The following is a 13126-nucleotide window of genomic DNA, read 5'->3' on the forward strand; positions in this document are numbered from 1 at the left end:
GTGGGGAGGGAGCGAGCCGAGGCCGGCCTCGCCGCCTCCCCCACCCGGGCGGCGGGCATCCCGCGCCGGCAGCCCGGGGCCGGCCGGCCTCACGCTCGCCGGAGATGGGCGAGAGGGAGAGTTGCAGCCTCGACAGCCTGAGCCCTCCCTCGGGACCAGGCTCGAGGAAGGAACGTGTTCCCGGACCCAAGCCGACTTGTCGCCGCCTCTGGCTCGCAGGAAGCGGGTGGCCGGCCGCTGCCACCCCCGGGAAGGACACTGTGCCCGTCGCCGAGCCCCGCTTGTCCACGCTGCAGGGCAGCGACCCTCCGCCCTCCTGCCGAGTCAGAGACCCTTTCCTTTCCTCTCCCGTTTTCCCTGCCCTCCCCGCTGGCCGTCCGGGGAGTGCCCTCGCCCAGAGGGAGTTCTCTGTCTGCCCCCGAGCCTCCGCGCTCGCAGCCGGAGAGGAAGTCTTCTCGCCCCGTGCCTCTGGCGCTGGAGAAGGAGGCAGCGTTTCCCTGCACCTTTAAGGGGCTCCGCTGTCTTGCGAGGAGTGAAGGGTAGCACTTTTTCACGTTACCAGACTACAGGCGAGGTCTCTGCATGGGGAGATCTGTCAGAGGAGGGCCTTTCAGGGATTTGTCGCTTTGTATGTTGGGGCTGGGTGGAAGTACTGCTAAGCAGGGGCTTGGGGGTGGGGGGGCTCCCAGCTCTTTTGTCAGTGTTTGCATTGTTACTGTCATTCACGAAAGGGGCAGCTGGATATGGCATCAGCACTTTCCCCGACCAGTGGCCCCAGTCACTGGTCGCTCAACACCAGGCAGGTGCTGGAACTACCTAACCAATTAAGTTTAAGCTTTGAGCGAGTTGAGTTTTCTGTCTCCACTGTCTAAAAGCATTTTAGAAGTTCTTTATGTAAAAGTGTAGGGACTTTCCCTTTAATAAAGCGCTTGTTAGAATGCCTATTTTCTGGGATTATTTTCAGGAGTCACATTTCTGGTGTGTTAACAAAGAAAGTTCTACTGTGATTCCTCATAGTCTTCAGTCATTTGGTATTGGCTTATCAATAACTAGACCTAACTTCTCGAGGTGACTCGGATCATGTTTCCCTTTGCAAAAAATTGGCTTGGAGAGTGACATGGCCTGTGAAAAGCAAAGATTTGGAAGAAAATTCATTTCTCTGAGGTTGCTAAACTCGCTCATTAAAGACATGTACCTTACTGAAATACATGACTCACTGAAGATTTTCTGTGTTAGGGAGACACAAAAGAATTGTGAGGATTGGATTCGCAGCTATAGCTAACAGGTAGTTATAGTTTTGCATTAAGCAAATATGACATTTTATGGTTACTGTGGCTTCCCTTCATGGTCCTAAAGTACTTCATAAACATTTAATCAGTTCTGAAAGCCTGAGAATGCCGGTTAAATTATTCTTGTTCAGCGTATGGGGAAACATGTAGATATCTCACCCAGGCTGGAGTGCAGTGGCTCGATCTTGACCCACTGCAACCTCCGCCTCCTGGGTTCAAGCGATTCTCCTGCCTCAGCCTCTCGAGTAGCTGAGATTGCAGGCGCCCGCCACCACGCCCAGCTAATTTTTTGTATTTTCAGTAGAGACAGGGTTTCACCATGTTGGCCAGGCTGGTCTCTTAACTCCCAACTTCGTGATTCGTGATCTGCCCGCCTGGGCCTCCCAAAGTGCTGGGATTACCGGCGTGAGCCACTGCGCCAGGACAGAAGTTCAGTGTTTTAAACTTTTGTTGTAGTTTGCAATTGAATGTGGGCAAGTGATTCTGGAGGAATTTCTATAGATTCTTGAACATTCTTTGGATAATCTTATAGGGCATAGCTTACGCTTTGGATTTGGAAAGACTTCTTTGGTATTCTAAGATGAATTCGTTAATCCAGCTCAAAACATTCTGTGATTATTGTTATTTATCAACAATGAACTAAAGAGGACTATTTTCTTAAAAATTCTAAGTGTATTGTTTCCCTAAATTCTGAGTGAAATCACTAATGCCATTTTTGGTAATGTGCATTGTCACAGAGAACCTTAAAATTAAGGCCACATATGTGACAATTTTGGGGAGTCGGTGTGTGACTTTTTAAACTTGAGTAATAATTGAGGGTATATTTAAAGCAATTCAATTATAAAAGCTTATTTTGTATTTTAAAAATAGATGAAGTACAACTACAGATAAGTAAACTTCGACTGGGTTTAGTAATGCCTGTCTTTAATATTTGCCAGTGTACCTACATTGATAACATTGACCGTTGGAAAAATTGGACTTGTATTGTGTTATTTCTCTAGTATATTAGTCCTAAAAAAGTGTAATAGGAGATGGAGAGATGTTTGTGGATTGTCATTCTGTGGTTCCTACAGCATTCAAGTTATGTCCATAGAATTAATGTGTTTAATTATTGACATAAATAAAGGTGAAAACACATTTGCTTTAGCTATATAGCTATTTCAGAAAAAAATTTGTGTACTATATAAATATTACATATATACACACACATATATCTTCCTTTTGTTTACCCCTTGTTATATGCTAGATCCATTGATAGAGAGTAACATAAATTATTTTCTGCCCTCAAGGAATTTTCAGTTTATTTGAAGTGAGTAATAACTTTTAGGGCAGCAAATAAATATCAAGTAAGTTGAGATATGCTTTTAGGACTTCTGAGGAGGGTAGAATCATTTTGGGGTAGGATTTGAATTATGCTTTGAAGGAAGGGTATTTGAACAGGTTTGGAGCAGGAGGAAAGAACATTGGATTGGGAAACCCCAAACAGATACAGAGGCAGGTAAATGTAAATAGTTCAATTTAATAAGAATGGAAGGTACACAGGGGCATAGTTCATGAGCCTGGAGTAGTAGGCTGGTCCTACTGTACAGATGCCTATGAATGCCAGGCATCATTGGGACTGGACTTAATTAGTTGAGAGTGAGGACCAATGAAGGTTTCTCAGTAGGGGACTAATGTGATGTTAATAGCATTTTAGGAAAATTAATCTCATAGGCCGATTCATTCTCACTTCTTTTCTTTTCTTTTTTTTTTGAGATGAAATCTTGCTCTGTTGCCCAGGGTGGAGTGCAGTGGCACTATCTTGGCTCACTGCAACCTCTACCTCCCCGGTTCAAGAGATCCCTCTGCCTCAGCCTCCTGAGTAGCTGGGACTGCAGGCTCCTGCCACCACGCATGGCTAATTTTTGTATTTTTTAGTAGAGATGGGGTTTTACCATATTAGTCTGGTCTCAAACTCCTGACCTCCTGATCCATCCTCCCAAAGTGCTGGGATTACAGGTGTGAGCCACCACTCCCAGGCCATTCTCACTTCTTTATGTGTGTGCAGCAGGGATCAGCAAACTAACTGTGGCCCATACCCCAAATGTAGCTGCAGCCTTTTTTTTCTTTCTTTCTTTTTTTTTTTGGTAAGGTCCAGTAGCTAAGAATGATTGTTAATATTTAATGGGTTGTTTAAAAAACAAACAAAAACATGAAATGCTGTAGATACTGTATGTAACACACAAAGTCTGAAATATTTACTGTTTGGCTCTTCATAGAAAAAATTTGCCAAATCCTAGCTAGTGTAGGTTAGTGGTTGTCAAAGTTTGATCTCTGGACCAGCAGCATAATCTAAATGTAGTCTTATTTTCTCCAGATTTGCTACTGCTTTCATTCCATTATTTTAGGCCCTTACAACTGTCAGGATAATTACAACTGTCTCCTAATTGCACTTCTTTCTGCCAGTCTTATCCCCTTAAATCCATCTTCTATACTGTTACTTGAATAGTATGTTGGCCAAATCATTCCTTTGATCATTTCCTCTCTGATCTGTCTTGCCTGTTGGATTAAGGTCTAAGTCCCCTCATAACTTTCCATCTTCCTATCTCTGTGACTACTTTCCCCTACCCCAACCCAGTTGTGATTTTACCCCCATTAAATGACATCTAATAGTTGTTCATTGTTTCTTTAAATATGTCGTGCTGTTTCTTATCACTGTGCTCTTACACAAATTGGTCCCTCTGTTGAAATGTTCTTTGTTGGGATAATTCCTACTCCTCTCTTAAAGACTCAAGTGTTAACACCTCCAAGAAACCTACCCTGGTGCTTTGCCTCCCCAACGTAGTTTTTGATGTTACCTGTATATGAGGTAAGCCAGGTACCATGTCTTACTCATTTTTTGTACCCCAAGTATTCAGCATAGGCTTTGTACATAGTAGATGCTCAGTAAGTATTTAACTGAATGTTAAAGTGCTTGGCATATAGTAGGCATATAATTAGCAAGTGGTAGGTATTGGTAGCATATATGGACAGGTACAAATGTTTACATTTTAAAGAGTGGTGGGGCTGATGTGAGACTGCTACCATTCAGGTCTCTGATGATGGTATAGATGAAGCATCTTGGTGGTAGGAAGGGATTACAAATCCTGTTGTGCCAGTTAGGGATCCAGTGAGTGTAAGACTTTAAAGTATGACATACTTTAAACAAGTTCAGCTAGATGAATAAGTACATTCACATAATGAGTATTCAATTCAAGAAACACATCAGTACTGGAATTCCCACCAAATGCCCCCTCCCCATTCCATGTTCCTTGTATTACTAAGACCATAGAAAAATTTTGTCTGTTTTCCAATTCTGTGTCAGTAGAATTATATAGTATGTATTCTTTGAGCTTCTTTTCTTTTTTTTGGAAACGGAGTCTGTCTCTCGCCCAGGCTAGAGTGCTGTGGCTCAATCATAGCTCACTGCAGCCTTAACTTCCTGGGCTCAAGCAGTCTTCCTCCTTCAGCCTCCTTAAGTGTTGGTATTATAGGTGTGAGCCACTGCACCTGGCTCCTTTGAACTTTTGCTCAACATTACGTTTGTAAGATTAATACGTGTTGTACTGTACTTTGTTCATTCTGTTATATGACAATTCCAGTTTATTCTACTGTTGGTGGACATTTGGGTTTTTTAGTTTTGCTGCTGTGAACACTGTTGTACCTTTTTTTGGTGAATGTATATGTGATTTTTGATGGGTATATGCCTTAGGGTGGAGTGATTAGATCATGACCTATGTAAATGTTAAGTTTTTTTGTTTTTGTTTTTTTTTGTTTTTTGAGACGGAGTCTCACTCTGTTACCCAGGCTGGAGTGCAGTGGCGCGATCTCAGCTCACTGCTACCTCCACCTCCTGGGTTCAAGCAATTCTCCTGCCTCAGCCTCCCGAGTAGTTGGGATTACAGGTATGCACCACCACGCCCGGCTAATTTTTGTATTTTCAGTAGAGATAGGGTTTCACCATGTTGGCCAGGTTGGTCTTGAACTCCTGACCTCAGGTGATTTGCCCCCCTTGGCCTCCCAAAGTACTGGGATTACAGGTGTGAGCCACCGTGCCCGGCCCCATATGATAAGTTTTAGTAGATTCTGCTAAAGTTTTGCAAATTGGTTTTACAAATTTACACTCCCACCAGCAGTGTGTAAGAGCTCCAGTTGCTTCTCATCTTTGCCAACACTTGGTATTGTCAGTCTTTTTATTTTTAGTTATTCTGGAGGGGTGTGTAGTGATATTGCAGTGTAGTTTTAATTGGTATTTTCCTGATGCTTAATGAAGTTGAGCATTTTTTCATGTTAGGGACCCCATATTTATTGGCCATTGGATTTCTGCTTTTGTGAAGTGTCTGTTAAATCTTTTGCCCTTTTTTTCTATTGGGCTGTTTGTTTACTTTTTTCATTTTGACTTGTAGTTCTTATTCTGGCTACGTTTCTTTGTTAGATACATATTGCAACTATCTTCTGCCCTTTTAGAATCTTGGTGTGTTGATGAATTAAAGCACTTAATTTTATTTATTTATTTACTTATTTATTTATTTGAGAATAGGGTCTTGCTCTGTTGCCCAAGTTGAATGGCAATGGTGTGATCACAACTCACTGCACCCTCTAACTCTTGGGCTCAAGTGATCCTCCTGCCTCAGCTTCCCGAGTAGCTAGGATTATAGGCATGTACTATCATGCCTGGCTAAGTTTTAAAATTTTTTGTTGAGATGGTGTCTCACTCGTGTTGAGGCGGGTCTTAAATTCCTGGTCTCAAGCGATTCTTCTGTCTCAGCTTCCTGAATAGCGAACTACAGGTGTGCGCCATCATGCTTGGCTTAATTGTTAAAATTTTTTGTAGAGATGATGTCTCACTTGTTGCTTGTTGCCCAGGCTGGTCTCAAACTCCTGGTCTCAAGCTGTCCTCCTTCCTTGGCCTCCCGAAGTGCTGGGATTACAGGCATAAGCTACCATGCTTGGGCAAATTCTTAATTTTAAAGAAGTCCGGTTTATCAGTTGGTTAGTGCTTTTGTTGTTTCCCATTTATGAAATCTCTACCTACTTGAATGTCATGAAGTTACTCTCCTGTGCTTTTCCCTAAGAACTTTATCTTTTTATCTTTCATATTTAGATCTATAGTTCATTTGGTTGATTTGAGCATATGTCTGCTGTGTTTGTGAAGTGGCCGGACATTACATTAAATTTTTTTTGTTGAAGTAAACATATATTGAAAAAGTATACGAATCAAGTATATACCTTGGTGGATATTCACAGATTTAATATGCCATGGGTAACAAGTCCCTATGTTAAGAAATAGAACATTTCTTCGCTTTTTTCTCCTGGAAAATGGTGGTTATATTATTGATGGTACATCTTATAATCACGGCTGTCATGGAATTGAGGAAATATCAAAGTCAAAGAGCATTCTTGAAGTATTTCTATGATATATATCTTAAATGCAGTTTTAGTTTTAGTTTTCATTAATTCTACTATGTTTCTAAACATTTAATAAAATTATATCAGGGTTCTATAGCTAGAAAACTACAACTTAATTTTTTTGACATGTACCTTAAGTTTAGGAGTGTAAAATATTAGCTGTAAGTTTGATTAGATTAAAAAAAGTTAGAGTGTCAAAATAATACATCTTGGTGTGTGGGAAATTGAAAATTGAATAATAAAATACTTCTCTTTGGAAAGACTAAATATGTAATAAAATTTAGTTTCGAAGTGAATTATTTTATGTTACTAAGTACTGTTTTCTGCATGCTGATTTTTCTTTGCATCCCATTCTATTTTATCTTGCAGAAAGGCAAGAAGGAAAGAACAAATTTAATAGGCAAACTGTTGATATGATTGCTTGATTACTTCTAGTTTTCAGTTTCCTTGTCCTTTCACATGCAGTTTCTGAGTCAAAATCATCTCCTTTTCTATCTCCATGGTTCCTGTCAACTACTTTTGAGTTTTTGTCCATTTGAAAGAAGATGAAAGTGACAAAAAAAGTCTTTCATTAAGTATATTTCATAGGTATATAATGTACGTATATATATATAATCCCTAATCTTCAAAAGCACCCTTCAAGGTAGGTATTATTTCCATTTATGGATGTGGAAACAATGACCTAAGTTGAGTAACTTGTTTAAGGTATAACTAGTAAGTTGAAGAACCAGTCTGCCTCTAAAATTAGAGTTTAGTATTAGGGGCAGGAATGTATGGGAAAATATGCTGCCAGAAACATTGAACTTACTCTGTCCCACTTCATTTTCCCCAAACTACTGTATGGATATTTGACTCATACATGTATATTATATATATATGGATATTATTTATGGCTTATATAAAAGATTTCCTCATATATATATATTTCGTTTTGTTTTGTTTTTTAGACAGAGTCTCGCTCTGTCGCCCAGGCTGGAGGGCAGTGGTGAGATCTCGGCTCACTGCCACCTCCCCCTGGTTCAAGTGATTCGCTTGCCTCAGCCTCCTAAGTAGCTGGGTCTACAGGCATGTGCCACCATGCCTGGCTAATTTTTTGTGTTTTAGTAGAGACAGGGTTTCACCATGTTGGTCAGGATGGTCTCGATCTCCTGACCTCGTGATCCGCCCGCCTTGGCCTCCCAAAGTGTTGGGATTACAGGTGTGAGCCACCGTGCCCGGCCATATATATATATATATATATATATATNCGGCCATATATTTTTAATTGTTACAATAATCCTATAATTAGGTATAGGATAGGTAATGCAGGCAAGTCTTTAATTTTACTCTCACCTTGCCATTTTATGGATGAGAAACGAAGACTTGGAGGAGGCTGCGTCATCTGAATCGTATTACTTGTAAATGGTAGAGTTGGGTTTTGAACCCAGGACTTCTGGCTAAAGCTTACTGTTAAGAAGAAAAACTAAGACTTGGGGGAGGCTTGCATGAATCACAACTGGTAAATTACAGAGCTAAGATTTGAACCCAGGACTTCTGGCTGAAGCCTACTGTTCTTTCCATTTATCGCTATGCCAGAGTAAGTGAACAGTTGAACTATTTGGAATCAGTAAACATCTTTGTAATTGTCAAGTAATATCTTACATTAAAAAATAATAGGCCGGGCGCGGTGGCTCAAGCCTGTAATCCCAGCACTTTGGGAGGCCGAGACGGGCGGATCACGAGGTCAGGAGATCGAGACCGTCCTGGCTAATATGGTGAAACCTCGTCTCTACTAAAAAATACAAAAAAACTAGCTGGGCGAGGTGGCGGGCGCCTGTAGTCCCAGCTACTTGGGAGGCTGAGGCAGGAGAATGGCGTAAAGCTGGGAGGCGGAGCTTGCAGTGAGCTGAGATCCAGCCACTGCCCTCCAGCCTGGGCGACAGAGCGAGACTTCGTCTCAAAAAAAAAAAAAAAAAAAAAAAAAAAGTATAACTAAAAACACGAATGCTGAGTGTAATATAAATATAATACATATATAATATAAATACTGACAAAATAATTGGTATATTTTTATTAGGCTAGTCCTAGCATTTGAATTGGACGTAACAAAATTTATGGCACTTCTGAAGAGGCTTTATTTAATATTCAGCAATTCAGTATTGAACCAATTGATTTCTGCTATGTGAAAGGCGCTGCTGATGGGACTAGGTGTATAGCAGGGGATGAAACAGACAAAAATTCCTGGAGTTTGCACTTTAAATGGGGGGACAGGTGATGAATAAAGTAACTGAGGAAAATTGGGTACATGTTCTCAGGACCTCTTGAGGGCTGTGTCATGGAAAAAAAGAAAAATAAAATATATGGTATGCTAGATAGAGGAAAGTGCTATGGAGAGTAGCAAAGCACAGCTGGTGCATAGGGAATGTTAAAGGCTCGGGGGTCGAGGCTGCAATATTAAATAGCATTGAAAGGGAAGACTTCAACTGGGTGCAGTGGCTCACGCTTGTAATCCCTGCACTTTGGGAGGATGAGGTGGGCGGATCACTTGAGGTCAGGGGTTTGAGACCAGTCTGGCCAACAAGATGAAACCCTGTCTTTACTAAAAATAGAAAAAATTAGCCGGGCGTGGTGGCATGCGCCTGTAATCCCAGCTACTCGGGAGGCTGAGGTGGAAGAATCACTTGAACCCAGGAGGTGGAGGTTGCAGTGAGCTGAGATCGTGTCACTACACTCTAGCCTGGGCAACAAGAGCGAAACTCCGTCTCAAAAAAAAAAAAGGGGGGGGAAGACTTCACTGAGATTACATTTGAGTAAAGACTTGAGCTGGGTGCTGTGGCTCACGTCTGTGATCTCAGCACTTTGGGAGGCTGAGATGGGAGGATTGCTTGAGCCCAGGAGTTGGAGACCAGCCTGGGCAAAAAAGTGAGACCACCATCTCTACAAAAAATAAATTAGCTGGATGTAGTGATGTGGTGATGTGTGCTTGTGGTCCCAGCTACACAGGAGGCTGAGGCAGAAGGATTGCCTGAGTTCAGAAGGTTAAGGCTTCAGTGAACCATGTTTGCACCACTACACTTCAGCCTGGGCGACAGATTGAGGATTTGTCTCAAAACAAAAACAAAAACAAAACCTGAAGTAGGCGAAAGAACAAGCCTTTTGTATTATTATACATTATCTGGGGATAGATAATTTTAGGCAGAGGGTACAGCAAATTCAAAGGTTCTGAGGCTAAAGCAGGCCTGGACTATTTGAGGAACACCCAGTAAGCAAGGTCATTGCAGGTGAAGTGAAGTGAACTGGAACAGAGTAGTGTTATATGAGTTAAGAGGTGGCTGTAGACTTTTTGAGACAGGGTCTTGCTCTGTTGCCCAGGCTAGAGTACAGTGGTGCAGTCATAGCTTATTGAAACCTTAACCTCCCGTGCGCGAGCGACCTCAGCCTCTCGAGTAGCTGGGACTGCGGTCAGGCACCAGCGTGCCTGGCAAAGTTTTGTATTTTTTGTAGAGATGGCAGGGGGCGGGGACGTCTCACTGTATTGCTCAGCCTGGTCTTAAACTTGTGGACTCAAGCAGTCTTCCTGTCTGAGCCTCCCAGAGTGCTGGGATTACAGGTATGAGCCGCCGTGCCTAGTCTAGAAAGAACTTTTACTTGAGTCAGATGGTCATTGGAAGATTTTGAGCAGTTGATGGCATGATCTAATTTAGATTTAATAGAATTACTTGGCTGCTGTGATGAGAGTAGTTGAAGGCTGGGGAGTGGTGAAAGCAGTGGCAAGGGCAGAACCGGGGAGACCAGTTAGGAGGAAAGGAGTAACCTAACTGTGAGATGATAGTGGCTTGAACTGAGTGGTAACAGTAGAGTTGGTGAGAAGTGGTTGATTGTTGAATATATTGTGAAGATAGAGCTGAGAGGATTTGCTGACATACTTGAAGTATGGGGTGCAAAAGAAAGAAAGGAGTCATGGCTATCTCTTAAGGTTTAACCCCCTAGCAATAGCAGTGATGGAGTTGCTATTATACTGAGATAGGGAAGACCTAAGAGGAACGGGTTTGGCAAGGGAAGGTTAGGAGCTCAATTTTATTATGTTAAGTTTGAGATGTTCACTGTACAGTCAAGTGTATGTATGAGTCTGGAGTTCAGGGGAGTGGTCTAGACTAGAGATTTAAAAGCAGAAAATAGCATCATATAAATGATTTTTTTTTGTTTGTTTGTTTGTTTTTGGAGATGGAGTCTCACACTGTCTCCTGGGCTGCAGTACAATGGCATGATCTCTACTCACTGCAAGCTCTGCCTCCTGGTTTCAAGTGATTCTCCTGCCTCAGCCTCCCGAGTAGCTGGAATTACAGGTGCCTGTCACCACGCCCGGTAATTTTTTATATTTTTAGTTAGAGACGGGGTTTCACTGTGTTGGCCAGGCTGGTCTCGAACTCCTGACCTTGTGATCCACCCAAATTGTCCTCCCAAGGTGCTGGGATTACAGGCATGAGCCACTGCGCCTGGCCATAAATGATTTTAAAGCCAGGTATCTGGATGAAATTACCATGGGAATGAGAATGATTAGACAAAAGAGGTTCAGTGACCAAGCCTTAGAGTATTCCAACATGAAGAGGCTGTGGGGATAAGGGGGATCCTGTAAGGAATACAGATTAAGCATCTCATGAGAAGGAGAATATGTCCTGGGAGCCAAGTAAAGAAAATACTTCAGGCCAGGCTTGGTGGCTCATGCCTGTAATCCCAGCACTTTGGGAGGCCGAGGTGGGAGGACTGCTTGAGCTCAGGAGTTCAAGACCAGCAACATAGTGAGACCCCATCTCTACAAAAAATGACAAAAATTAGCTAGGTATGATTGGCACATGCCTATCTATAGTCCCGTATACTGTGGAGGCTGAGGTAGGAGGATCGCTTGGGCCTGGGAGGTTGAGGCTACAGTGAGCTGTGATTGTGCCACTGCACTAGCTTGTGTGACAGAGTGAGATTCTGTCTCAAAAAAAAGCTTGAAGACATTTCAACATAATTTGTGTAGATTTGCCTGGGCATTTTTCTGTGAGACACATACATGTAAGTCTGGTCTAAGCCACTCTGGTCTTAGCTATCTCTTATGTTACTGGGAGAGCTTCTTACTGGTTGCCCAGTTTCCATTTCTGTTCTTTACACAGAGGCAAATAAATCTTTTTGAAAATGTAAATTCGATAATATCCTTTTCTTAACCTCGCCTCCCCCAATTACATAACCATATTCCAACTTCTTACCACAACCTACAAGGTCTTACATACTATGACCTCTGCTTAACTTTCTCGTTTTATCTACCATTTTTCCTTTCCCCCACATTATTCCGACCATTCTGGGCTCCTTGTGGTTCCCCAAATATGTCAAGCTTATTCCTGCTTTAGGACTTTTTCAGATACTTCATAAGATTGACTAATCCTGGCTGATAGTCAAGGAAAGGAAATTTGTATTGATTGCCAGATTTTGTTAGTCACAGGATGAGAGAAAGGAAGAGATGTTGAAAATGGTTGGGGTACCTTTCCCCATCCTGTGAGGAATACAGATTAAGCATTAAGTTTGAGACCAGCCTGGCCAACATAGTGAAACCCCATCTCTACTAAAAATATAAAAATTAGCTAGGCGTGGTGGTTTGTTTCTCTGAATATAGTGTGTCTTTCTGAATGTAGTGTGTATATTCTCTGAATATTTGTTTCTCTGAACATAGTGTGTCTTTTCTTCAGGTTGCTTGATATCTTATTACCATTTTACTGCTGTTATCATGTACCTTTGAATAGTTTTGAGTTTATCCTGTTTGGGGCTTACTATGATTCTTGGATGTCTGAGTTACAGTTTTCAGAAATTTTGGAAATTTTTTGTCTTTGTTATTACCTCAAGTATTTTTTTCATTGAGGTCCCTAACCTCAATGTGTTCTGGGAGACAGTAGTCTCCAGAGATGCCTTTTGCAGGAAGGGTTTGTGGTCAAATAAGTTTAGGAACTATTACATCTGTTTTTCTCCCTTAGGCCCTGACAGCTCACAGTAGACTTGTTTTGTGGCGCATTACAAGGTCTGTCTTGGTGAATGTTCCATGTTCAGTCTTGGTGAGTGTTCCATGTTCATTTGAAAGTAATATGTGTTCTCTGCTGAGCATAGTAGTTCATGCCTGTAATCCTTGCAATTTGGGAGTCTGAGGCAGGTTGATTCCTTGAGCCCAGGAGTTCGAGGCTTCATTGAGCTATGATTACACGACTACACTCCAGCATGGGTGACAGAGCGTGACCCTGACTCCTGAAGAGTATGTATGTTTTCTGTAGTTGTGGGATGGAATGCTCTATAAATGTTGATTAGATTAAGTTGGATTATTATATTTGAATCTTCTGTATTCCTATTGATTTTGTTTTCACTATTTCTATGAATTCTTTTTTTTTTTTTTTTTTTTTTTTTTT

General features: G+C 41.8%; 1 protein-coding gene across 1 annotated transcript in view; it reads left to right on the forward strand.

The window, feature by feature from the left end:
- The window catches only part of LOC108528675 (protein MEMO1-like), a 97516-nt gene that overhangs the window by 1149 nt on the left and 83241 nt on the right, over positions 1-13126 (forward strand). The gene's annotated exons all lie outside the window — the stretch shown is intronic.

This window comes from Rhinopithecus bieti, unplaced genomic scaffold (assembly GCF_001698545.2).
Source record: "Rhinopithecus bieti isolate Rb0 unplaced genomic scaffold, ASM169854v2 scaffold_5341, whole genome shotgun sequence".
Taxonomy (NCBI): domain Eukaryota; kingdom Metazoa; phylum Chordata; class Mammalia; order Primates; family Cercopithecidae; genus Rhinopithecus; species Rhinopithecus bieti.